The sequence below is a fragment of the Eleutherodactylus coqui genome, chromosome 3 (genome assembly GCF_035609145.1).
Source record: "Eleutherodactylus coqui strain aEleCoq1 chromosome 3, aEleCoq1.hap1, whole genome shotgun sequence".
In the NCBI taxonomy this organism is placed as follows: Eukaryota; Metazoa; Chordata; class Amphibia; order Anura; family Eleutherodactylidae; genus Eleutherodactylus; species Eleutherodactylus coqui.
Window position 1 is genome coordinate 54,795,359 of NC_089839.1, and position 25,752 is coordinate 54,821,110.

General features: G+C 41.2%; 8 non-coding genes across 8 annotated transcripts; all 8 read left to right on the forward strand.

Annotated features, from left to right (window-relative positions):
- The first annotated feature begins 171 nt into the window (after positions 1-171).
- On the forward strand, positions 172-244 carry TRNAF-GAA (transfer RNA phenylalanine (anticodon GAA)). The gene has a single exon. It is a non-coding gene; the product is annotated as a tRNA-Phe (tRNA).
- A 691-nt stretch (positions 245-935) lies between these two features.
- TRNAF-GAA (transfer RNA phenylalanine (anticodon GAA)) lies at positions 936-1,008 on the forward strand. Its single transcript has one exon. It is a non-coding gene; the product is annotated as a tRNA-Phe (tRNA).
- A 1,812-nt stretch (positions 1,009-2,820) lies between these two features.
- On the forward strand, positions 2,821-2,893 carry TRNAF-GAA (transfer RNA phenylalanine (anticodon GAA)). Its single transcript has one exon. It is a non-coding gene; the product is annotated as a tRNA-Phe (tRNA).
- A 5,358-nt stretch (positions 2,894-8,251) lies between these two features.
- On the forward strand, positions 8,252-8,324 carry TRNAF-GAA (transfer RNA phenylalanine (anticodon GAA)). Its single transcript has one exon. It is a non-coding gene; the product is annotated as a tRNA-Phe (tRNA).
- Positions 8,325-8,633: 309 nt separating this feature from the next.
- Positions 8,634-8,706, forward strand: TRNAF-GAA (transfer RNA phenylalanine (anticodon GAA)). Its single transcript has one exon. It is a non-coding gene; the product is annotated as a tRNA-Phe (tRNA).
- Positions 8,707-10,256: 1,550 nt separating this feature from the next.
- TRNAF-GAA (transfer RNA phenylalanine (anticodon GAA)) lies at positions 10,257-10,329 on the forward strand. Its single transcript has one exon. It is a non-coding gene; the product is annotated as a tRNA-Phe (tRNA).
- A 3,103-nt stretch (positions 10,330-13,432) lies between these two features.
- TRNAF-GAA (transfer RNA phenylalanine (anticodon GAA)) lies at positions 13,433-13,505 on the forward strand. Its single transcript has one exon. It is a non-coding gene; the product is annotated as a tRNA-Phe (tRNA).
- Positions 13,506-25,084: 11,579 nt separating this feature from the next.
- TRNAF-GAA (transfer RNA phenylalanine (anticodon GAA)) lies at positions 25,085-25,157 on the forward strand. The gene has a single exon. It is a non-coding gene; the product is annotated as a tRNA-Phe (tRNA).
- The last annotated feature ends 595 nt before the right edge of the window (positions 25,158-25,752 follow it).

A 25,752-nucleotide genomic window follows, 5' to 3' on the forward strand; every position in this document is an offset into this window, starting at 1 on the left:
AAAGCAAGACAAAGCAGGTCCGTGAGAAGTGTGTTAAAATGACAGTCCCAGACACATTCTTGGTTTTCTGCAACCCATTTTGAATATGATTTTGATTTCTCTTTTCCTTTGTCGATGTCAAAACACCACAAATTTTACGGTCTTAGAATATCGTAAAAAGTTGCGCTTGCAGCCGAAATAGCTCAGTTGGGAGAGCGTTAGACTGAAGATCTAAAGGTCCCTGGTTCGATCCCGGGTTTCGGCATGTTGCTATGAGCGTACTTGGTTCTAGTTTCTCTCTTCGTGTGTTGTAGTTTTGGCACCCATGAAAGTGCGAAATCAGCAGCAAGTGTGGCAGTTTGGGAAAATTCTAAAAAAAAAGCAAGACAAAGCAGGTCCGTGAGAAGTGTGTTAAAATGACAGTCCCAGACACAATCTTGGTTTTCTGCAACCTATGTTGAATATGATTTTGATTTCTCTTTTCCTTTGTCGATGTTTGGAGTTTTCACCGTGGAAAAGATCAAAACACCACAAATTTTACGGTCTTAGAATATCGTAAAAAGTTGTGCTTGCAGCCGAAATAGCTCAGTTGGGAGAGTGTTAGACTGAAGATCTAAAGGTCCCTGGTTCGATCCCGGGTTTCGGCATGTTGCTATGAGCGTACTTGGTTCTCGTTTCTCTCTTCGTGTGTTGTAGTTTTGGCACCCATGAAAGTGCGAAATCAGCAGCAAGTCTGGCAGTTTGGGAAAATTCTAAAAATAAAGCAAGACAAAGCAGGTCCGTGAGAAGTGTGTTAAAATGACAGTCCCAGACACATTCTTGGTCTTCTGCAACCTATTTTGAATATGATTTTGATTTCTCTTTTCCTTTGTCGATGTTTGGAGTTTTCACCGTGGAAAAGATCAAAACACCACAAATTTGACGGTCTTAGAATATCGTAAAAAGTTGTGCTTGCAGCCGAAATAGCTCAGTTGGGAGAGCGTTAGACTGAAGATCTAAAGGTCCCTGGTTCAATCCCGGGTTTCGGCATGTTGCTATGAGTGTACTTGGTACTTGTTTCTCTCTTCGTGTGTTGTAGTTTTGGCACCCATGAAAGTGCGAAATCAGCAGCAAGTCTGGCAGTTTGGGAAAATTCTAAAAATAAAGCAAGACAAAGCAGGTCCGTGAGAAGTGTGTTAAAATGACAGTCCCAGACACATTCTTGGTTTTCTGCAACCTATTTTGAATATGATTTTGATTTCTCTTTTCCTTTGTCGATGTCAAAACACCACAAATTTGACGGTCTTAGAATATCGTAAAAAGTTGTGCTTGCAGCCGAAATAGCTCAGTTGGGAGAGCGTTAGACTGAAGATCTAAAAGTCCCTGGTTCGATCCCGGGTTTTGGCAGGTTGCTATGTGCGTACTTAATTCTCTTTTCTCTCTTCGTTTGTTGTAGTTTTTGCACCCGTGAAAGTGCGAAATCAGCAGCAAGTGTGGCAGTTTGGGAAAATTCTAAAAATAAAGCAAGACAAAGCAGGTCTGTGAGAAGTGTGTTAAAATGACAGTCCCAGACACATTCTTGGTTTTCTGCAACCTATTTTGAATATGATTTTGATTTCTCTTTTCCTTTGTCGATGTTTGGAGTTTTCACCGTGGAAAAGATCAAAACACCACAAATTTGACGGTCTTAGAATATCGTAAAAAGTTGTGCTTGCAGCCGAAATAGCTCAGTTGGGAGAGCGTTAGACTGAAGATCTAAAGGTCCCTGGTTCGATCCCAGGTTTCGGTAGGTTGCTATGAGCGTACTTGATTCTCGTTTCTCTCTTCGTTTGTTGCAGTTTTGGCACCCGTGAATGTGCGAAATCAGCAACAAGTGTGGCAGTTTGGGAAAATTCTAAAAATAAAGCAAGACAAAGCAGGTCCGTGAGAAGTGTGTTAAAATGACAGTCCCAGACACATTCTTGGTTTTCTGCAACCTATTTTGAATATGATTTTGATTTCTCTTTTCCTTTGTCGATGTTTGGAGTTTTCACCGTGGAAAAGATCAAAACACCACAAATTTGACGGTCTTAGAATATCGTAAAAAGTTGTGCTTGCAGCCGAAATAGCTCAGTTGGGAGAGCGTTAGACTGAAGATCTAAAGGTCCCTGGTTTGATCCCGTGTTTCGGCATGTTGCTATGAGCGTACTTGGTTCTCGTTTCTCTCTTCGTGTGTTGTAGTTTTGGCACCCATGAAAGTGCGAAATCAGCAGAAAGTCTGGCAGTTTGGGAATATTCTAAAAATATAGCAAGACAAAGCAGGTCCGTCAGAAGAGTGTTAAAATGATGGTCCCAGACACATTCTTGGTTTTCTGCAACCTATTTTGAATATGATTTTGATTTCTCTTTTCCTTTGTCGATATTTGGAGTTTTCACCGTGGAAAAGATCAAAACACCACAAATTTGACGGTCTTAGAATATCGTAAAAAGTTGTGCTTGCAGCCGAAATAGCTCAGTTGGGAGAGCGTTAGGCTGAAGATCTGAAGGTCCCTGGTTCGATCCCGGGTTTCGGCATGTTGCTATGAGCGTACTTGGTACTCGTTTGTCTCTTCGTGTGTTATAGTTTTGGCACCCATGAAAGTGCGAAATCAGCAGAAAGTCTGGCAGTTTGGGAAAATTCTAAAAATAAAGCAAGACAAAGCAGGTCTGTGAGAAGTGTGTTAAAATGACAGTCCCAGACACAATCTTGGTTTTCTGCAACCTATGTTGAATATGATTTTGATTTCTCTTTTCCTTTGTCGATGTTTGGCGTTTTCTCCCTGGAAAACATCAAAACACCACAATTTTGACGGTCTTAGAATATCGTAAAACATTGTGTATGCAGCCGAAATAGCTCAGTTGGGAGAGCGTTAGACTGAAGATCTAAAGGTCCCTGGTTCGATCCCGGGTTTCGGCATGTTGCTATGAGTGTACTTGGTACTCGTTTCTCTCTTCGTGTGTTGTAGTTTTGGCACCTATGAAAGTGCGAAATCAGCAGCAAGTGTGGCAGTTTGGGAAAATTCTAAAAATAAAGCAAGACAAAGCAGGTCCGTGAGAAGTGTGTTAAAGTGACAGTCCCAGACACATTCTTGGTTTTCTGCAACCTATTTTGAATATGATTTTGATTTCTCTTTTCCTTTGTCGATGTTTGGAGTTTTCACCGTGGAAAAGATCAAAACACCACAAATTTGACGGTCTTAGAATATCGTAAAAAGCTGCGCTTGCAGCCGAAATAGCTCAGTTGGGAGAGCGTTAGATTGAAGATCTAAAAGTCCCGGGTTTCGGCATGTTGCTATGAGCGTACTTGGTTCTCGTTTCTCTCTTCGTGTGTTGTAGTTTTGGCACCCATGAATGTGCGAAATCAGCAGCAAGGATGACAGTTTGGGAAAATTCTAAAAATAAAGCAAGACAAAGCAGGTCTGTGAGAAGTGTGTTAAAATGACAGTCCCAGACACAATCTTGGTTTTCTGCAACCTATGTTGAATATGATTTTGATTTCTCTTTTCCTTTGTCGATGTTTGGAGTTTTCACCGTGGAAAAGATCAAAACACCACAAATTTGACGGTCTTAGAATATTGTAAAAAGTTGTGCTAGCAGCCGAAATAGCTCAGTTGGGAGAGCGTTAGACTGAAGATCTAAAGGTCCCTGGTTCGATCCCGTGTTTCGGCATGTTGCTATGAGCGTACTTGGTTCTCGTTTCTCTCTTCGTGTGTTGTAGTTTTGGCACCCATGAAAGTGCGAAATCAGCAGAAAGTCCGGCAGTTTGGGAATATTCTAAAAATATAGCAAGACAAAGCAGGTCCGTCAGAAGAGTGTTAAAATGATGGTCCCAGACACAATCTAGGATTTCTGCAGCCTATGTTGAATATGATTCTGAGTTCTCTTTTCCTTTGCCGATGTTTGGAGTTTTTTCCCTGGAAAACATCAAAACACCACAAATTTGACAGTCCCAGACACATTCTTGGTTTTCTGCAACCTATTTTGAATATGATTTTGATTTCTCTTTTCCTTTGTCGATGTTTGGAGTTTTCACCGTGGAAAAGATCAAAACACCACAAATTTGACGGTCTTAGAATATCGTAAAAAGTTTTGCTTGCAGCCGAAATAGCTCAGTTGGGAGAGCGTTAGACTGAAGATCTAAAGGTCCCTGGTTCGATCCCAGGTTTCGGTAGGTTGCTATGAGCGTACTTGATTCTCGTTTCTCTCTTCGTTTGTTGCAGTTTTGGCACCCGTGAATGTGCGAAATCAGCAACAAGTGTGGCAGTTTGGGAAAATTCTAAAAATAAAGCAAGACAAAGCAGGTCCGTGAGAAGTGTGTTAAAATGACAGTCCCAGACACATTCTTGGTTTTCTGCAACCTATTTTGAATATGATTTAGATTTCTCTTTTCCTTTGTCGATGTTTGGAGTTTTCACCGTGGAAAAGATCAAAACACCACAAATTTGACGGTCTTAGAAAATCGTAAAAAGTTGTGCTTGCAGCCGAAATAGCTCAGTTGGGAGAGCGTTAGACTGAAGATCTGAAGGTCCCTGGTTCGATCCCGGGTTTCGGCATGTTGCTATGAGTGTACTTGGTACTCGTTTGTCTCTTCGTGTGTTGTAGTTTTGGCACCCATGAAAGTGCGAAATCAGCAGAAAGTCTGGCAGTTTGGGAAAATTCTAAAAATAAAGCAAGACAAAGCAGGTCTGTGAGAAGTGTGTTAAAATGACAGTCCCAGACACAATCTTGGTTTTCTGCAACCTATGTTGAATATGATTTTGATTTCTCTTTTCCTTTGTCGATGTTTGGCGTTTTCTCCCTGGAAAACATCAAAACACCACAAATTTGACGGTCTTAGAATATCGTAAAATATTGTGTATGCAGCCGGAATAGCTCAGTTGGGAGAGTGTTAGACTGAAGTTCTAAAGGTCCCTGGTTCGATCCCGGGTTTTGGCAGGTTGCTATGTGCGTACTTAATTCTCTTTTCTCTCTTCGTTTGTTGTAGTTTTTGCACCCGTGAAAGTGCGAAATCAGCAGCAAGTGTGGCAGTTTGGGAAAATTCTAAAAATAAAGCAAGACAAAGCAGGTCTGTGAGAAGTGTGTTAAAATGACAGTCCCAGACACATTCTTGGTTTTCTGCAACCTATGTTGAATATGATTTTGATTTCTCTTTTCCTTTGTCGATGTTTGGAGTTTTCACCGTGGAAAAGATCAAAACACCACAAATTTGACGGTCTTAGAATATCGTAAAAAGTTGTGCTTGCAGCCGAAATAGCTCAGTTGGGAGAGCGTTAGACTGAAGATCTAAAGGTCCCTGGTTCGATCCCAGGTTTCGGTAGGTTGCTATGAGCGTACTTGATTCTCGTTTCTCTCTTCGTGTGTTGTAGTTTTGGCACCCATGAATATGCGAAATCAGCAGCAAGGATGACAGTTTGGGAAAATTCTAAAAATAAAGCAAGACAAAGCAGGTCTGTGAGAAGTGTGTTAAAATGACAGTCCCAGACACAATCTTGGTTTTCTGCAACCTATGTTGAATATGATTTTGATTTCTCTTTTCCTTTGTCGATGTTTGGAGTTTTCACCGTGGAAAAGATCAAAACACCACAAATTTGACGGTCTTAGAATATCGTAAAAAGTTGTGCTTGCAGCCGAAATAGCTCAGTTGGGAGAGCGTTAGACTGAAGGTCTAAAGGTCCCTGGTTCGATCCCGTGTTTCGGCATGTTGCTAGGAGCGTACTTGGTTCTCGTTTCTCTCTTCGTGTGTTGTAGTTTTGGCACCCATGAAAGTGCGAAATCAGCAGAAAGTCTGGCAGTTTGGGAATATTCTAAAAATATAGCAAGACAAAGCAGGTCCGTCAGAAGAGTGTTAAAATGATGGTCCCAGACACATTCTTGGTTTTCTGCAACCTATTTTGAATATGATTTTGATTTCTCTTTTCCTTTGTCGATGTTTGGAGTTTTCACGGTGGAAAAGATCAAAACACCACAAATTTGACGGTCTTAGAATATCGTAAAAAGTTGTGCTTGCAGCCGAAATAGCTCAGTTGGGAGAGTGTTAGACTGAAGATCTGAAGGTCCCTGGTTCGATCCCGGGTTTCGGCATGTTGCTATGAGTGTACTTGGTACTCGTTTGTCTCTTCGTGTGTTATAGTTTTGGCACCCATGAAAGTGCGAAATCAGCAGAAAGTCTGGCAGTTTGGGAAAATTCTAAAAATAAAGCAAGACAAAGCAGGTCTGTGAGAAGTGTGTTAAAATGACAGTCCCAGACACAATCTTGGTTTTCTGCAACCTATGTTGAATATGATTTTGATTTCTCTTTTCCTTTGTCGATGTTTGGCGTTTTCTCCCTGGAAAACATCAAAACACCACAATTTTGACGGTCTTAGAATATCGTAAAACATAGTGTATGCAGCCGAAATAGCTCAGTTGGGAGAGCGTTAGACTGAAGTTCTAAAGGTCCCTGGTTCGATCCCGGGTTTCGGCATGTTGCTATGAGCGTACTTGGTTCTCGTTTCTCTCTTCGTGTGTTGTAGTTTTGGCACCCATGAAAGTGCGAAATCAGCAGAAAGTCTGGCAGTTTGGGAAAATTCTAAAAATATAGCAAGACAAAGCAGGTCCGTCAGAAGAGTGTTAAAATGACGGTCACAGACACAATCTAGGATTTCTGCAGCCTATGTTGAATATGATTCTGAGTTCTCTTTTCCTTTGCCGATGTTTGGAGTTTTTTCCCTGGAAAACATCAAAACACCATAAATTTGACGGTCTTATAATATCATAAAAAGTTGTGTATGCAGCAGAAATAGCTCAGTTGGGAGAGCGTTAGACTGAAGATCTAAAGGTCCCTGGTTCGATCCCGGGTTTCGCCATGTTGCTATGAGTGTACTTGGTACTCGTTTCTCTCTTCGTGTGTTGTAGTTTTGGCACCCATGAAAGTGCGAAATCAGCAGAAAGTCTGGCAGTTTGGGAAAATTCTAAAAATAAAGCAAGACAAAGCAGGTCTGTGAGAAGTGTGTTAAAATGACAGTCCCAGACACAATCTTGGTTTTCTGCAACCTATGTTGAATATGATTTTGATTTCTCTTTTCCTTTGTCGATGTTTGGCGTTTTCTCCCTGGAAAACATCAAAACACCACAAATTTGACGGTCTTAGAATATCGTAAAACATTGTGTATGCAGCCGAAATAGCTCAGTTGGGAGAGCGTTAGACTGAAGTTCTAAAGGTCCCTGGTTCGATCCCGGATTTTGGCAGGTTGCTATGTGCGTACTTGATTCTCTTTTCTCTCTTCGTTTGTTGTAGTTTTGGCACCCGTGAAAGTGCGAAATCAGCAGCAAGTCTGGCAGTTTGGGAAAATTCTAAAAATAAAGCAAGACAAAGCAGGTCCGTGAGAAGTGTGTTAAAATGACAGTCCCAGACACATTCTTGGTTTTCTGCAACCTATTTTGAATATGATTTTGATTTCTCTTTTCCTTTGTCGATGTTTGGAGTTTTCACCGTGGAAAAGATCAAAACACCACAAATTTAACGGTCTTAGAATATCGTAAAAAGTTGTGCTTGCAGCCGAAATAGCTCAGTTGGGAGAGCGTGAGACTGAAGATCTAAAGGTCCCTGGTTCGATCCCGGGTTTCGGCATGTTGCTATGAGTGTACTTGGTACTCGTATCTCTCTTCGTGTGTTGTAGTTTTGGTACCCATGAAAGTGCGAAATCAGCAGCAAGTCTGGCAGTTTGGGAAAATTCTAAAAATAAAGCAAGACAAAGCAGGTCCGTGAGAAGTGTGTTAAAATGACAGTCCCAGACACATTCTTGGTTTTCTGCAACCTATTTTGAATATGATTTTGATTTCTTTTTTCCTTTGTCGATGTTTGGAGTTTTCACCGTGGAAAAGATCAAAACACCACAAATTTGACGGTCTTAGAATATCGTAAAAAGTTGTGCTTGCAGCCGAAATAGCTCAGTTGGGAGAGCGTTAGACTGAAGATCTAAAGGTCCCTGGTTCGGTCCCAGGTTTCGGCAGGTTGCTATGAGCGTATTTGATTCTCGTTTCTCTCTTCGTTTGTTGCAGTTTTGGCACCCGTGAATGTGCGAAATCAGCAACAAGTGTGGCAGTTTGGGAAAATTCTAAAAATAAAGCAAGACAAAGCAGGTCCGTGAGAAGTGTGTTAAAATGACAGTCCCAGACACATTCTTGGTTTTCTGCAACCTATTTTGAATATGATTTTGATTTCTCTTTTCCTTTGTCGATGTCAAAACACCACAAATTTTACGGTCTTAGAATATCGTAAAAAGTTGCACTTGCAGCCGAAATAGCTCAGTTGGGAGAGCGTTAGACTGAAGATCTAAAGGTCCCTGGTTCGATTCCGGGTTTCGGCATGTTGCTATGAGCATACTTGGTTCTAGTTTCTCTCTTCGTGTGTTGTAGTTTTGGCACCCATGAAAGTGCGAAATCAGCAGCAAGTGTGGCAGTTTGGAAAAATTCTAAAAATAAAGCAAGACAAAGCAGGTCCGTGAGAAGTGTGTTAAAATGACAGTCCCAGACACAATCTTGGTTTTCTGCAACCTATGTTGAATATGATTTTGATTTCTCTTTTCCTTTGTCGATGTTTGGAGTTTTCACCGTGGAAAAGATCAAAACACCACAAATTTGACGGTCTTAGAATATCGTAAAAAGTTGTGCTTGCAGCCGAAATAGCTCAGTTGGGAGAGCGTTAGACTGAAGATCTAAAGGTCCCTGGTTCGATCCCGGGTTTCGGCATGTTGCTATGAGCGTACTTGGTTCTCGTTTCTCTCTTCGTGTGTTGTAGTTTTGGCACCCAGGAAAGTGCGAAATCAGCAGAAAGTCCGGCAGTTTGGGAATATTCTAAAAATATAGCAAGACAAAGCAGGTCCGTCAGAAGAGTGTTAAAATGATGGTCCCAGACACAATCTAGGATTTCTGCAGCCTATGTTGAATATGATTCTGAGTTCTCTTTTCCTTTGCCGATGTTTGGAGTTTTTTCCCTGGAAAACATCAAAACACCACAAATTTGACAGTCCCAGACACATTCTTGGTTTTCTGCAACCTATTTTGAATATGATTTTGATTTCTCTTTTCCTTTGTCGATGTTTGGAGTTTTCACCGTGGAAAAGATCAAAACACCACAAATTTGACGGTCTTAGAATATCGTAAAAAGTTTTGCTTGCAGCCGAAATAGCTCAGTTGGGAGAGCGTTAGACTGAAGATCTAAAGGTCCCTGGTTCGATCCCAGGTTTCGGTAGGTTGCTATGAGCGTACTTGATTCTCGTTTCTCTCTTCGTTTGTTGCAGTTTTGGCACCCGTGAATGTGCGAAATCAGCAACAAGTGTGGCAGTTTGGGAAAATTCTAAAAATAAAGCAAGACAAAGCAGGTCCGTGAGAAGTGTGTTAAAATGACAGTCCCAGACACATTCTTGGTTTTCTGCAACCTATTTTGAATATGATTTTGATTTCTCTTTTCCTTTGTCGATGTTTGGAGTTTTCACCGTGGAAAAGATCAAAACACCACAAATTTGACGGTCTTAGAATATCGTAAAAAGTTGTGCTTGCAGCCGAAATAGCTCAGTTGGGAGAGCGTTAGACTGAAGATCTAAAGGTCCCTGGTTCGGTCCCAGGTTTCGGCAGGTTGCTATGAGCGTATTTGATTCTCGTTTCTCTCTTCGTTTGTTGCAGTTTTGGCACCCGTGAATGTGCGAAATCAGCAACAAGTGTGGCAGTTTGGGAAAATTCTAAAAATAAAGCAAGACAAAGCAGGTCCGTGAGAAGTGTGTTAAAATGACAGTCCCAGACACATTCTTGGTTTTCTGCAACCTATTTTGAATATGATTTTGATTTCTCTTTTCCTTTGTCGATGTCAAAACACCACAAATTTTACGGTCTTAGAATATCGTAAAAAGTTGCACTTGCAGCCAAAATAGCTCAGTTGGGAGAGCGTTAGACTGAAGATCTAAAGGTCCCTGGTTCGATTCCGGGTTTCGGCATGTTGCTATGAGCATACTTGGTTCTAGTTTCTCTCTTCGTGTGTTGTAGTTTTGGCACCCATGAAAGTGCGAAATCAGCAGCAAGTGTGGCAGTTTGGAAAAATTCTAAAAATAAAGCAAGACAAAGCAGGTCCGTGAGAAGTGTGTTAAAATGACAGTCCCAGACACAATCTTGGTTTTCTGCAACCTATGTTGAATATGATTTTGATTTCTCTTTTCCTTTGTCGATGTTTGGAGTTTTCACCGTGGAAAAGATCAAAACACCACAAATTTGACGGTCTTAGAATATCGTAAAAAGTTGTGCTTGCAGCCGAAATAGCTCAGTTGGGAGAGCGTTAGACTGAAGATCTAAAGGTCCCTGGTTCGATCCCGGGTTTCGGCATGTTGCTATGAGCGTACTTGGTTCTCGTTTCTCTCTTCGTGTGTTGTAGTTTTGGCACCCATGAAAGTGCGAAATCAGCAGAAAGTCCGGCAGTTTGGGAATATTCTAAAAATATAGCAAGACAAAGCAGGTCCGTCAGAAGAGTGTTAAAATGATGGTCCCAGACACAATCTAGGATTTCTGCAGCCTATGTTGAATATGATTCTGAGTTCTCTTTTCCTTTGCCGATGTTTGGAGTTTTTTCCCTGGAAAACATCAAAACACCACAAATTTGACAGTCCCAGACACATTCTTGGTTTTCTGCAACCTATTTTGAATATGATTTTGATTTCTCTTTTCCTTTGTCGATGTTTGGAGTTTTCACCGTGGAAAAGATCAAAACACCACAAATTTGACGGTCTTAGAATATCGTAAAAAGTTTTGCTTGCAGCCGAAATAGCTCAGTTGGGAGAGCGTTAGACTGAAGATCTAAAGGTCCCTGGTTCGATCCCAGGTTTCGGTAGGTTGCTATGAGCGTACTTGATTCTCGTTTCTCTCTTCGTTTGTTGCAGTTTTGGCACCCGTGAATGTGCGAAATCAGCAACAAGTGTGGCAGTTTGGGAAAATTCTAAAAATAAAGCAAGACAAAGCAGGTCCGTGAGAAGTGTGTTAAAATGACAGTCCCAGACACATTCTTGGTTTTCTGCAACCTATTTTGAATATGATTTTGATTTCTCTTTTCCTTTGTCGATGTTTGGAGTTTTCACCGTGGAAAAGATCAAAACACCACAAATTTGACGGTCTTAGAAAATCGTAAAAAGTTGTGCTTGCAGCCGAAATAGCTCAGTTGGGAGAGCGTTAGACTGAAGATCTGAAGGTCCCTGGTTCGATCCCGGGTTTCGGCATGTTGCTATGAGTGTACTTGGTACTCGTTTGTCTCTTCGTGTGTTGTAGTTTTGGCACCCATGAAAGTGCGAAATCAGCAGAAAGTCTGGCAGTTTGGGAAAATTCTAAAAATAAAGCAAGACAAAGCAGGTCTGTGAGAAGTGTGTTAAAATGACAGTCCCAGACACAATCTTGGTTTTCTGCAACCTATGTTGAATATGATTTTGATTTCTCTTTTCCTTTGTCGATGTTTGGCGTTTTCTCCCTGGAAAACATCAAAACACCACAAATTTGACGGTCTTAGAATATCGTAAAATATTGTGTATGCAGCCGAAATAGCTCAGTTGGGAGAGTGTTAGACTGAAGTTCTAAAGGTCCCTGGTTCGATCCCGAGTTTTGGCAGGTTGCTATGTGCGTACTTAATTCTCTTTTCTCTCTTCGTTTGTTGTAGTTTTTGCACCCGTGAAAGTGCGAAATCAGCAGCAAGTGTGGCAGTTTGGGAAAATTCTAAAAATAAAGCAAGACAAAGCAGGTCTGTGAGAAGTGTGTTAAAATGACAGTCCCAGACACATTCTTGGTTTTCTGCAACCTATGTTGAATATGATTTTGATTTCTCTTTTCCTTTGTCGATGTTTGGAGTTTTCACCGTGGAAAAGATCAAAACACCACAAATTTGACGGTCTTAGAATATCGTAAAAAGTTGTGCTTGCAGCCGAAATAGCTCAGTTGGGAGAGCGTTAGACTGAAGATCTAAAGGTCCCTGGTTCGATCCCAGGTTTCGGTAGGTTGCTATGAGCGTACTTGATTCTCGTTTCTCTCTTCGTGTGTTGTAGTTTTGGCACCCATGAATATGCGAAATCAGCAGCAAGGATGACAGTTTGGGAAAATTCTAAAAATAAAGCAAGACAAAGCAGGTCTGTGAGAAGTGTGTTAAAATGACAGTCCCAGACACAATCTTGGTTTTCTGCAACCTATGTTGAATATGATTTTGATTTCTCTTTTCCTTTGTCGATGTTTGGAGTTTTCACCGTGGAAAAGATCAAAACACCACAAATTTGACGGTCTTAGAATATCGTAAAAAGTTGTGCTTGCAGCCGAAATAGCTCAGTTGGGAGAGCGTTAGACTGAAGATCTGAAGGTCCCTGGTTCGATCCCGGGTATCGGCATGTTGCTATGAGTGTACTTGGTACTCGTTTGTCTCTTCGTGTGTTATAGTTTTGGCACCCATGAAAGTGCGAAATCAGCAGAAAGTCTGGCAGTTTGGGAAAATTCTAAAAATAAAGCAAGACAAAGCAGGTCTGTGAGAAGTGTGTTAAAATGACAGTCCCAGACACAATCTTGGTTTTCTGCAACCTATGTTGAATATGATTTTGATTTCTCTTTTCCTTTGTCGATGTTTGGCGTTTTCTCCCTGGAAAACATCAAAACACCACAATTTTGACGGTCTTAGAATATCGTAAAACATTGTGTATGCAGCCGAAATAGCTCAGTTGGGAGAGCGTTAGACTGAAGTTCTAAAGGTCCCTGGTTCGATCCCGGGTTTCGGCATGTTGCTATGAGCGTACTTGGTTCTCGTTTCTCTCTTCGTGTGTTGTAGTTTTGGCACCCATGAAAGTGCGAAATCAGCAGAAAGTCTGGCAGTTTGGGAAAATTCTAAAAATATAGCAAGACAAAGCAGGTCCGTCAGAAGAGTGTTAAAAGGACGGTCACAGACACAATCTAGGATTTCTGCAGCCTATGTTGAATATGATTCTGAGTTCTCTTTTCCTTTGCCGATGTTTGGAGTTTTTTCCCTGGAAAACATCAAAACACCACAAATTTGACGGTCTTAGAATATCGTAAAACATTTTGTATGCAGCCGAAATAGCTCAGTTGGGAGAGCGTTAGACTGAAGTTCTAAAGGTCCCTGGTTCGATCCCGGATTTTGGCAGGTTGCTATGTGCGTACTTGATTCTCTTTTCTCTCTTCGTTTGTTGTAGTTTTGGCACCTGTGAAAGTGCGAAATCAGCAGCAAGTCTGGCAGTTTGGGAAAATTCTAAAAATAAAGCAAGACAAAGCAGGTCCGTGAGAAGTGTGTTAAAATGACAGTCCCAGACACATTCTTGGTTTTCTGCAACCTATTTTGAATATGATTTTGATTTCTCTTTTCCTTTGTCGATGTTTGGAGTTTTCACCGTGGAAAAGATCAAAACACCACAAATTTAACGGTCTTAGAATATCGTAAAAAGTTGTGCTTGCAGCCGAAATAGCTCAGTTGGGAGAGCGTTAGACTGAAGATCTAAAGGTCCCTGGTTCGATCCCGGGTTTCGGCATGTTGCTATGAGTGTACTTGGTACTCGTTTCTCTCTTCGTGTGTTGTAGTTTTGGTACCCATGAAAGTGCGAAATCAGCAGCAAGTCTGGCAGTTTGGGAAAATTCTAAAAATAAAGCAAGACAAAGCAGGTCCGTGAGAAGTGTGTTAAAATGACAGTCCCAGACACATTCTTGGTTTTCTGCAACCTATTTTGAATATGATTTTGATTTCTCTTTTCCTTTGTCGATGTTTGGAGTTTTCACCGTGGAAAAGATCAAAACACCACAAATTTGACGGTCTTAGAATATCGTAAAAAGTTGTGCTTGCAGCCGAAATAGCTCAGTTGGGAGAGCGTTAGACTGAAGATCTAAAGGTCCCTGGTTCGGTCCCAGGTTTCCGCAGGTTGCTATGAGCGTATTTGATTCTCGTTTCTCTCTTCGTTTGTTGCAGTTTTGGCACCCGTGAATGTGCGAAATCAGCAACAAGTGTGGCAGTTTGGGAAAATTCTAAAAATAAAGCAAGACAAAGCAGGTCCGTGAGAAGTGTGTTAAAATGACAGTCCCAGACACATTCTTGGTTTTCTGCAACCTATTTTGAATATGATTTTGATTTCTCTTTTCCTTTGTCGATGTTTGGAGTTTTCACCGTGGAAAAGATCAAAACACCACAAATTTTACGGTCTTAGAATATCGTAAAAAGCTGCGCTTGCAGCCGAAATAGCTCAGTTGGGAGAGCGTTAGATTGAAGATCTAAAGGTCCCGGGTTTCGGCATGTTGCTATGAGCGTACTTGGTTCTCGTTTCTCTCTTCGTGTGTTGTAGTTTTGGCACCCATCAATGTGCGAAATCAGCAGCAAGGATGACAGTTTGGGAAAATTCTAAAAATAAAGCAAGACAAAGCAGGTCTGTGAGAAGTGTGTTAAAATGACAGTCCCAGACACAATCTTGGTTTTCTGCAACCTATGTTGAATATGATTTTGATTTCTCTTTTCCTTTGTCGATGTTTGGAGTTTTCACCGTGGAAAAGATCAAAACACCACAAATTTGACAGTCTTAGAATATCGTAAAAAGTTGTGCTTGCAGCCGAAATAGCTCAGTTGGGAGAGCGTTAGACTGAAGATCTAAAGGTCCCTGGTTCGATCCCGTGTTTCGGCATGTTGCTATGAGCGTACTTGGTTCTCGTTTCTCTCTTCGTGTGTTGTAGTTTTGGCACCCATGAAAGTGCGAAATCAGCAGAAAGTCTGGCAGTTTGGGAATATTCTAAAAATATAGCAAGACAAAGCAGGTCCGTCAGAAGAGTGTTAAAATGATGGTCCCAGACACAATCTAGGATTTCTGCAGCCTATGTTGAATATGATTCTGAGTTCTCTTTTCCTTTGCCGATGTTTGGAGTTTTTTCCCTGGAAAACATCAAAACACCACAAATTTGACAGTCCCAGACACATTCTTGGTTTTCTGCAACCTATTTTGAATATGATTTTGATTTCTCTTTTCCTTTGTCGATGTTTGGAGTTTTCACCGTGGAAAAGATCAAAACACCACAAATTTGACGGTCTTAGAATATCGTAAAAAGTTGTGCTTGCAGCCGAAATAGCTCAGTTGGGAGAGCGTTAGACTGAAGATCTAAAGGTCCCTGGTTCGGTCCCAGGTTTCGGCAGGTTGCTATGAGCGTATTTGATTCTCGTTTCTCTCTTCGTTTGTTGCAGTTTTGGCACCCGTGAATGTGCGAAATCAGCAACAAGTGTGGCAGTTTGGGAAAATTCTAAAAATAAAGCAAGACAAAGCAGGTCCGTGAGAAGTGTGTTAAAATGACAGTCCCAGACACATTCTTGGTTTTCTGCAACCTATTTTGAATATGATTTTGATTTCTCTTTTCCTTTGTCGATGTTTGGAGTTTTCACCGTGGAAAAGATCAAAACACCACAAATTTTACGGTCTTAGAATATCGTAAAAAGCTGCGCTTGCAGCCGAAATAGCTCAGTTGGGAGAGCGTTAGATTGAAGATCTAAAGGTCCCGGGTTTCGGCATGTTGCTATGAGCGTACTTGGTTCTCGTTTCTCTCTTCGTGTGTTGTAGTTTTGGCACCCATGAATGTGCGAAATCAGCAGCAAGGATGACAGTTTGGGAAAATTCTAAAAATAAAGCAAGACAAAGCAGGTCTGTGAGAAGTGTGTTAAAATGACAGTCCCAGACACAATCTTGGTTTTCTGCAACCTATGTTGAATATGATTTTGATTTCTCTTTTCCTTTGTCGATGTTTGGAGTTTTCACCGTGGAAAAGATCAAAACACCACAAATTTGACGGTCTTAGAATATCGTAAAAAGTTGTGCTTGCAGCCGAAATAGCTCAGTTGGGAGAGCGTTAGACTGAAGATCTAAAGGTCCCTGGTTCGATCCCGTGTTTCGGCATGTTGCTATGAGCGTACTTGGTTCTCGTTTCTCTCTTCGTGTGTTGTAGTTTTGGCACCCATGAAAGTGCGAAATCAGCAGAAAGTCTGGCAGTTTGGGAATATTCTAAAAATATAGCAAGACAAAGCAGGTCCGTCAGAAGAGTGTTAAAATGATGGTCCCAGACACAATCTAGGATTTCTGCAGCCTATGTTGAATATGATTCTGAGTTCTCTTTTCCTTTGCCGATGTTTGGAGTTTTTTCCCTGGAAAACATCAAAACACCACAAATTTGACAGTCCCAGACACATTCTTGGTTTTCTGCAACCCATTTTGAATATGATTTTGATTTCTCTTTTCCTTTGTCGATGTTTGGAGTTTTCACCGTGGAAAAGATCAAAACACCACAAATTTGACGGTCTTAGAATATCGTAAAAAGTTGTGCTTGCAGCCGAAATAGCTCAGTTGGGAGAGCGTTAGACTGAAGATCTAAAGGTCCCTGGTTCGATCCCAGGTTTCGGTAGGTTGCTATGAGCGTACTTGATTCTCGTTTCTCTCTTCGTTTGTTGCAGTTTTGGCACCCGTGAATGTGCGAAATCAGCAACAAGTGTGGCAGTTTGGGAAAATTCTAAAAATAAAGCAAGACAAAGCAGGTCCGTGAGAAGTGTGTTAAAATGACAGTCCCAGACACATTCTTGGTTTTCTGCAACCTATTTTGAATATGATTTTGATTTCTCTTTTCCTTTGTCGATGTTTGGAGTTTTCACCGTGGAAAAGATCAAAACACCACAAATTTGACGGTCTTAGAAAATCGTAAAAAGTTGTGCTTGCAGCCGAAATAGCTCAGTTGGGAGAGCGTTAGACTGAAGATCTGAAGGTCCCTGGTTCGATCCCGGGTTTCGGCATGTTGCTATGAGTGTACTTGGTACTCGTTTGTCTCTTCGTGTGTTGTAGTTTTGGCACCCATGAAAGTGCGAAATCAGCAGAAAGTCTGGCAGTTTGGGAAAATTCTAAAAATAAAGCAAGACAAAGCAGGTCTGTGAGAAGTGTGTTAAAATGACAGTCCCAGACACAATCTTGGTTTTCTGCAACCTATGTTGAATATGATTTTGATTTCTCTTTTCCTTTGTCGATGTTTGGCGTTTTCTCCCTGGAAAACATCAAAACACCACAAATTTGACGGTCTTAGAATATCGTAAAATATTGTGTATGCAGCCGAAATAGCTCAGTTGGGAGAGTGTTAGACTGAAGTTCTAAAGGTCCCTGGTTCGATCCCGGGTTTTGGCAGGTTGCTATGTGCGTACTTAATTCTCTTTTATCTCTTCGTTTGTTGTAGTTTTTGCACCCGTGAATGTGCGAAATCAGCAGCAAGTGTGGCAGTTTGGGAAAATTCTAAAAATAAAGCAAGACAAAGCAGGTCTGTGAGAAGTGTGTTAAAATGACAGTCCCAGACACATTCTTGGTTTTCTGCAACCTATGTTGAATATGATTTTGATTTCTCTTTTCCTTTGTCGATGTTTGGAGTTTTCACCGTGGAAAAGATCAAAACACCACAAATTTGACGGTCTTAGAATATCGTAAAAAGTTGTGCTTGCAGCCGAAATAGCTCAGTTGGGAGAGCGTTAGACTGAAGATCTAAAGGTCCCTGGTTCGATCCCAGGTTTCGGTAGGTTGCTATGAGCGTACTTGATTCTCGTTTCTCTCTTCGTGTGTTGTAGTTTTGGCACCCATGAATGTGCGAAATCAGCAGCAAGGATGACAGTTTGGGAAAATTCTAAAAATAAAGCAAGACAAAGCAGGTCTGTGAGAAGTGTGTTAAAATGACAGTCCCAGACACAATCTTGGTTTTCTGCAACCTATGTTGAATATGATTTTGATTTCTCTTTTCCTTTGTCGATGTTTGGAGTTTTCACCGTGGAAAAGATCAAAACACCACAAATTTGACGGTCTTAGAATATCGTAAAAAGTTGTGCTTGCAGCCGAAATAGCTCAGTTGGGAGAGCGTTAGACTGAAGATCTAAAGGTCCCTGGTTCGATCCCGTGTTTCGGCATGTTGCTATGAGCGTACTTGGTTCTCGTTTCTCTCTTCGTGTGTTGTAGTTTTGGCACCCATGAAAGTGCGAAATCAGCAGAAAGTCTGGCAGTTTGGGAATATTCTAAAAATATAGCAAGACAAAGCAGGTCCGTCAGAAGAGTGTTAAAATGATGGTCCCAGACACATTCTTGGTTTTCTGCAACCTATTTTGAATATGATTTTGATTTCTCTTTTCCTTTGTCGATGTTTGGAGTTTTCACCGTGGAAAAGATCAAAACACCACAAATTTGACGGTCTTAGAATATCGTAAAAAGTTGTGCTTGCAGCCGAAATAGCTCAGTTGGGAGAGCGTTAGACTGAAGGTCTGAAGGTCCCTGGTTCGATCCCGGGTTTCGGCATGTTGCTATGAGTGTACTTGGTACTCGTTTGTCTCTTCGTGTGTTATAGTTTTGGCACCCATGAAAGTGCGAAATCAGCAGAAAGTCTGGCAGTTTGGGAAAATTCTAAAAATAAAGCAAGACAAAGCAGGTCTGTGAGAAGTGTGTTAAAATGACAGTCCCAGACACAATCTTGGTTTTCTGCAACCTATGTTGAATATGATTTTGATTTCTCTTTTCCTTTGTCGATGTTTGGCGTTTTCTCCCTGGAAAACATCAAAACACCACAAATTTGACGGTCTTAGAATATCGTAAAACATTGTGTATGCAGCCGAAATAGCTCAGTTGGGAGAGCGTTAGACTGAAGTTCTAAAGGTCCCTGGTTCGATCCCGGATTTTGGCAGGTTGCTATGTGCGTACTTGATTCTCTTTTCTCTCTTCGTTTGTTGTAGTTTTGGCACCCGTGAAAGTGCGAAATCAGCAGCAAGTCTGGCAGTTTGGGAAAATTCTAAAAATAAAGCAAGACAAAGCAGGTCCGTGAGAAGTGTGTTAAAATGACAGTCCCAGACACATTCTTGGTTTTCTGCAACCTATTTTGAATATGATTTTGATTTCTCTTTTCCTTTGTCGATGTTTGGAGTTTTCACCGTGGAAAAGATCAAAACACCACAAATTTAACGGTCTTAGAATATCGTAAAAAGTTGTGCTTGCAGCCGAAATAGCTCAGTTGGGAGAGCGTTAGACTGAAGATCTAAAGGTCCCTGGTTCGGTCCCAGGTTTCGGCAGGTTGCTATGAGCGTATTTGATTCTCGTTTCTCTCTTCGTTTGTTGCAGTTTTGGCACCCGTGAATGTGCGAAATCAGCAACAAGTCTGGCAGTTTGGGAAAATTCTAAAAATAGAGCAAGAAAAAGCAGGTCTGTGAGAAGTGTGTTAAAATGACAGTCCCAGACACATTCTTGGTTTTCTGCAACCTATGTTGAATATGATTTTGATTTCTCTTTTCCTTTGTCGATGTTTGGAGTTTTCACCGTGGAAAAGATCAAAACACCACAAACTTGACGGTCTTAGAATATCGTAAAAAGTTGTGCTTGCAGCCAAAATAGCTCAGTTGGGAGAGCGTTAGACTGAAGATCTAAAGGTCCCTGGTTCGATCCTGGGTTTCGGCATGTTGCTATGAGTGTACTTGGTACTCGTTTCTCTCTTCGTGTGTTGTAGTTTTGGCACCTATGAAAGTGCGAAATCAGCAGCAAGTGTGGCAGTTTGGGAAAATTCTAAAAATAAAGCAAGACAAAGCAGGTCTGTGAGAAGTGTGTTAAAATGACAGTCCCAGACACATTCTTGGTTTTCTGCAACCTATTTTGAATATGATTTTGATTTCTCTTTTCCTTTGTCGATGTTTGGAGTTTTCACCGTGGAAAAGATCAAAACACCACAAATTTGACGGTCTTAGAATATCGTAAAAAGCTGCGCTTGCAGCCGAAATAGCTCAGTTGGGAGAGCGTTAGATTGAAGATCTAAAGGTCCCGGGTTTCGGCATGTTGCTATGAGCGTACTTGGTTCTCGTTTCTCTCTTTGTGTGTTGTAGTTTTGGCACCCATGAATGTGCGAAATCAGCAGCAAGGATGACAGTTTGGGAAAATTCTAAAAATAAAGCAAGACAAAGCAGGTCTGTGAGAAGTGTGTTAAAATGACAGTCCCAGACACAATCTTGGTTTTCTGCAACCTATGTTGAATATGATTTTGATTTCTCTTTTCCTTTGTCGATGTTTGGAGTTTTCACCGTGGAAAAGATCAAAACACCACAAATTTGACGGTCTTAGAATATCGTAAAAAGTTGTGCTTGCAGCCGAAATAGCTCAGTTGGGAGAGCGTTAGACTGAAGATCTAAAGGTCCCTGGTTCGATCCCGTGTTTCGGCATGTTGCTATGAGCGTACTTGGTTCTCGTTTCTCTCTTCGTGTGTTGTAGTTTTGGCACCCATGAAAGTGCGAAATCAGCAGAAAGTCTGGCAGTTTGGGAATATTCTAAAAATATAGCAAGACAAAGCAGGTCCGTCAGAAGAGTGTTAAAATGATGGTCCCAGACACAATCTAGGATTTCTGCAGCCTATGTTGAATATGATTCTGAGTTCTCTTTTCCTTTGCCGATGTTTGGAGTTTTTTCCCTGGAAAACATCAAAACACCACAAATTTGACAGTCTTATAATATCATAAAAAGTTGTGTATGCAGCCGAAATAGCTCAGTTGGGAGAGCGTTAGACTGAAGATCTAAAGGTCCCTGGTTCGATCCCGGGTTTTGGCAGGTTGTTATGTGCGTACTTAATTCTCTTTTCTCTCTTCGTTTGTTGTAGTTTTGGCACCCGTGAAAGTGCGAAATCAGCAGCAAGTGTGGCAGTTTGGGAAAATTCTAAAAATAAAGCAAGACAAAGCAGGTCTGTGAGAAGTGTGTTAAAATGACAGTCCCAGACACATTCTTGGTTTTCTGCAACCTATGTTGAATATGATTTTGATTTCTCTTTTCCTTTGTCGATGTTTGGAGTTTTCACCGTGGAAAAGATCAAAACACCACAAATTTGACGGTCTTAGAATATCGTAAAAAGTTGTGCTTGCAGCCGAAATAGCTCAGTTGGGAGAGCGTTAGACTGAAGATCTAAAGGTCCCTGGTTCGATCCCAGGTTTCGGCGGGTTGCTATGAGCGTACTTGATTCACGTTTCTCTCTTCGTTTGTTGCAGTTTTGGCACCCGTGAATGTGCGAAATCAGCAACAAGTGTGGCAGTTTGGGAAAATTCTAAAAATAAAGCAAGACAAAGCAGGTCCGTGAGAAGTGTGTTAAAATGACAGTCCCAGACACATTCTTGGTTTTCTGCAACCTATTTTGAATATGATTTTGATTTCTCTTTTCCTTTGTCGATGTTTGGAGTTTTCACCGTGGAAAAGATCAAAACACCACAAATTTGACGGTCTTAGAATATCGTAAAAAGTTGTGCTTGCAGCCGAAATAGCTCAGTTGGGAGAGCGTTAGACTGAAGATCTAAAGGTCCCTGGTTCGATCCTGGGTTTCGGCATGTTGCTATGAGTGTACTTGGTACTCGTTTCTCTCTTCGTGTGTTGTAGTTTTGGCACCTATGAAAGTGCGAAATCAGCAGCAAGTGTGGCAGTTTGGGAAAATTCTAAAAATAAAGCAAGACAAAGCAGGTCCGTGAGAAGTGTGTTAAAATGACAGTCCCAGACACATTCTTGGTTTTCTGCAACCTATTTTGAATATGATTTTGATTTCTCTTTTCCTTTGTCGATGTTTGGAGTTTTCACCGTGGAAAAGATCAAAACACCACAAATTTTACGGTCTTAGAATATCGTAAAAAGCTGCGCTTGCAGCCGAAATAGCTCAGTTGGGAGAGCGTTAGATTGAAGATCTAAAGGTCCCGGGTTTCGGCATGTTGCTATGAGCGTACTTGGTTCTCGTTTCTCTCTTCGTGTGTTGTAGTTTTGGCACCCATGAATGTGCGAAATCAGCAGCAAGGATGACAGTTTGGGAAAATTCTAAAAATAAAGCAAGACAAAGCAGGTCTGTGAGAAGTGTGTTAAAATGACAGTCCCAGACACAATCTTAGTTTTCTGCAACCTATGTTGAATATGATTTTGATTTCTCTTTTCCTTTGTCGATGTTTGGAGTTTTCACCGTGGAAAAGATCAAAACACCACAAATTTGACGGTCTTAGAATATCGTAAAAAGTTGTGCTTGCAGCCGAAATAGCTCAGTTGGGAGAGCGTTAGACTGAAGATCTAAAGGTCCCTGGTTCGATCCCGTGTTTCGGCATGTTGCTATGAGCGTACTTGGTTCTCGTTTCTCTCTTCGTGTGTTGTAGTTTTGGCACCCATGAAAGTGCGAAATCAGCAGAAAGTCTGGCAGTTTGGGAATATTCTAAAAATATAGCAAGACAAAGCAGGTCCGTCAGAAGAGTGTTAAAATGATGGTCCCAGACACAATCTAGGATTTCTGCAGCCTATGTTGAATATGATTCTGAGTTCTCTTTTCCTTTGCCGATGTTTGGAGTATTTTCCCTGGAAAACATCAAAACACCACAAATTTGACAGTCTTATAATATCATAAAAAGTTGTGTATGCAGCCGAAATAGCTCAGTTGGGAGAGCGTTAGACTGAAGATCTAAAGGTCCCTGGTTCGATCCCGGGTTTTGGCAGGTTGTTATGTGCGTACTTAATTCTCTTTTCTCTCTTCGTTTGTTGTAGTTTTGGCACCCGTGAAAGTGCGAAATCAGCAGCAAGTGTGGCAGTTTGGGAAAATTCTAAAAATAAAGCAAGACAAAGCAGGTCTGTGAGAAGTGTGTTAAAATGACAGTCCCAGACACATTCTTGGTTTTCTGCAACCTATGTTGAATATGATTTTGATTTCTCTTTTCCTTTGTCGATGTTTGGAGTTTTCACCGTGGAAAAGATCAAAACACCACAAATTTGACGGTCTTAGAATATCGTAAAAAGTTGTGCTTGCAGCCGAAATAGCTCAGTTGGGAGAGCGTTAGACTGAAGATCTAAAGGTCCCTGGTTCGATCCCAGGTTTCGGCGGGTTGCTATGAGCGTACTTGATTCTCGTTTCTCTCTTCGTTTGTTGCAGTTTTGGCACCCGTGAATGTGCGAAATCAGCAACAAGTGTGGCAGTTTGGGAAAATTCTAAAAATAAAGCAAGACAAAGCAGGTCCGTGAGAAGTGTGTTAAAATGACAGTCCCAGACACATTCTTGGTTTTCTGCAACCTATTTTGAATATGATTTTGATTTCTCTTTTCCTTTGTCGATGTTTGGAGTTTTCACCGTGGAAAAGATCAAAACACCACAAATTTGGCGGTCTTAGAATATCGTAAAAAGTTGTGCTTGCAGCCGAAATAGCTCAGTTGGGAGAGCGTTAGACTGAAGATCTAAAGGTCCCAGGTTCGATCCCGGCTTTCGGCATGTTGCTATGAGTGTGCTTGGTACTCGTTTCTCTCTTTGTGTTTTGTAGTTTTGGCACCCATGAAAGTGCGAAATCAGCAGCAAGTCTGGCAGTTTGGGAAAATTCTAAAAATAAAGCAAGACAAAGCAGGTCCGTGAGAAGTGTGTTAAAATGACAATCCCAGACACATTCTTGGTTTTCTGCAACTTATTTTGAATATGATTTTGATTTCTCTTTTCCTTTGTCGATGTTTGGAGTTTTCACCGTGGAAAAGATCAAAACACCACAAATTTGACGGTCTTAGAATATCGTAAAAAGTTGTGCTTGCAGCCGAAATAGCTCAGTTGGGAGAGCGTTAGACTGAAGATCTAAAGGTCCCTGGTTCGATCCCGTGTTTCGGCATGTTGCTATGAGCGTACTTGGTTCTCGTTTCTCTCTTCGTGTGTTGTAGTTTTGGCACCCATGAAAGTGCGAAATCAGCAGAAAGTCTGGCAGTTTGGGAATATTCTAAAAATATAGCAAGACAAAGCAGGTCCGTCAGAAGAGTGTTAAAATGATGGTCCCAGACACAATCTAGGATTTCTGCAGCCTATGTTGAATATGATTCTGAGTTCTCTTTTCCTTTGCCGATGTTTGGAGTTTTTTCCCTGGAAAACATCAAAACACCACAAATTTGACGGTCTTATAATATCATAAAAAGTTGTGTAGGCAGCAGAAAAAGCTCAGTTGGGAGAGCGTTAGACTGAAGATCTAAAGGTCCCTGGTTCGATCCCAGGTTTCGGCAGGTTGCTATGAGCGTACTTGATTCTCGTTTCTCTCTTCGTTTGTTGCAGTTTTGGCACCCGTGAATGTGCGAAATCAGCAACAAGTGTGGCATTTTGGGAAAATTCTAAAAATAAAGCAAGACAAAGCAGGTCCGTGAGAAGTGTGTTAAAATGACAGTCCCAGACACATTCTTGGTTTTCCGCAACCTATTTTGAATATGATTTTGATTTCTCTTTTCCTTTGTCGATGTTTGGAGTTTTCACCGTGGAAAAGATCAAAACACCACAAATTTGACGGTCTTAGAATATCGTAAAAAGTTGTGCTTGCAGCCGAAATAGCTCAGTTGGGAGAGCATTAGACTGAAGATCTAAAGGTCCCTGGTTCGATCCCGGGTTTCGGCATGTTGCTATGAGTGTACTTGGTACTCGTTTCTCTCTTCGTGTGTTGTAGTTTTGGCACCCATGAAAGTGCGAAATCAGCAGAAAGTCTGGCAGTTTGGGAAAATTCTAAAAATAAAGCAAGACAAAGCAGTTCTGTGAGAAGTGTGTTAAAATGACAGTCCCAGACACAATCTTGGTTTTCTGCAACCTATGTTGAATATGATTTTGATTTCTCTTTTCCTTTGTCGATGTTTGGAGTTTTCTCCCTGGAAAACATCAAAACACCACAAATTTGACGGACTTATAATATCATAAAAAGTTGTGTATGCAGCAGAAAAAGCTCAGTTGGGAGAGCGTTAGACTGAAGATCTGAAGGTCCCTGGTTCGATCCCAGGTTTCGGCAGGTTGCTATGAGCGTACTTGATTCTCGTTTCTCTCTTCGTTTATTGCAGTTTTGGCACCCGTGAATGTGCGAAATCAGCAACAAGTGTGGCATTTTGGGAAAATTCTAAAAATAAAGCAAGACAAAGCAGGTCCGTGAGAAGTGTGTTAAAATGACAGTCCCAGACACATTCTTGGTTTTCTGCAACCTATTTTGAATATGATTTTGATTTCTCTTTTCCTTTGTCGATGTTTGGAGTTTTCACCGTGGAAAAGATCAAAACACCACAAATTTGACAGTCTTAGAATATCGTAAAAAGTTGTGCTTGCAGCCGAAATAGCTCAGTTGGGAGAGCGTTAGACTGAAGATCTAAAGGTCCCTGGTTCGATCCCGGGTTTCGGCATGTTGCTATGAGTGTCCTTGGTACTCGTTTCTCTCTTCGTGTGTTGTAGTTTTGGCACCCATGAAAGTGCGAAATCAGCAGAAAGTCTGGCAGTTTGGGAAAATTCTAAAAATAAAGCAAGACAAAGCAGGTCTGTGAGAAGTGTGTTAAAATGACAGTCCCAGACACAATCTTGGTTTTCTGCAACCTATGTTGAATATGATTTTGATTTCTCTTTTCCTTTGTCGATGTTTGGAGTTTTCTCCCTGGAAAACATCAAAACACCACAAATTTGACGGTCTTATGATATCATAAAAAGTTGTGTATGCAGCAGAAAAAGCTCAGTTGGGAGAGCGTTAGACTGAAGATCTGAAGGTCCCTGGTTCGATCCCAGGTTTCGGCAGGTTGCTATGAGCGTACTTGATTCTCGTTTCTCTCTTCGTTTATTGCAGTTTTGGCACCCGTGAATGTGCGAAATCAGCAACAAGTGTGGCATTTTGGGAAAATTCTAAAAATAAAGCAAGACAAAGCAGGTCCGTGAGAAGTGTGTTAAAATGACAGTCCCAGACACATTCTTGGTTTTCTGCAACCTATTTTGAATATGATTTTGATTTCT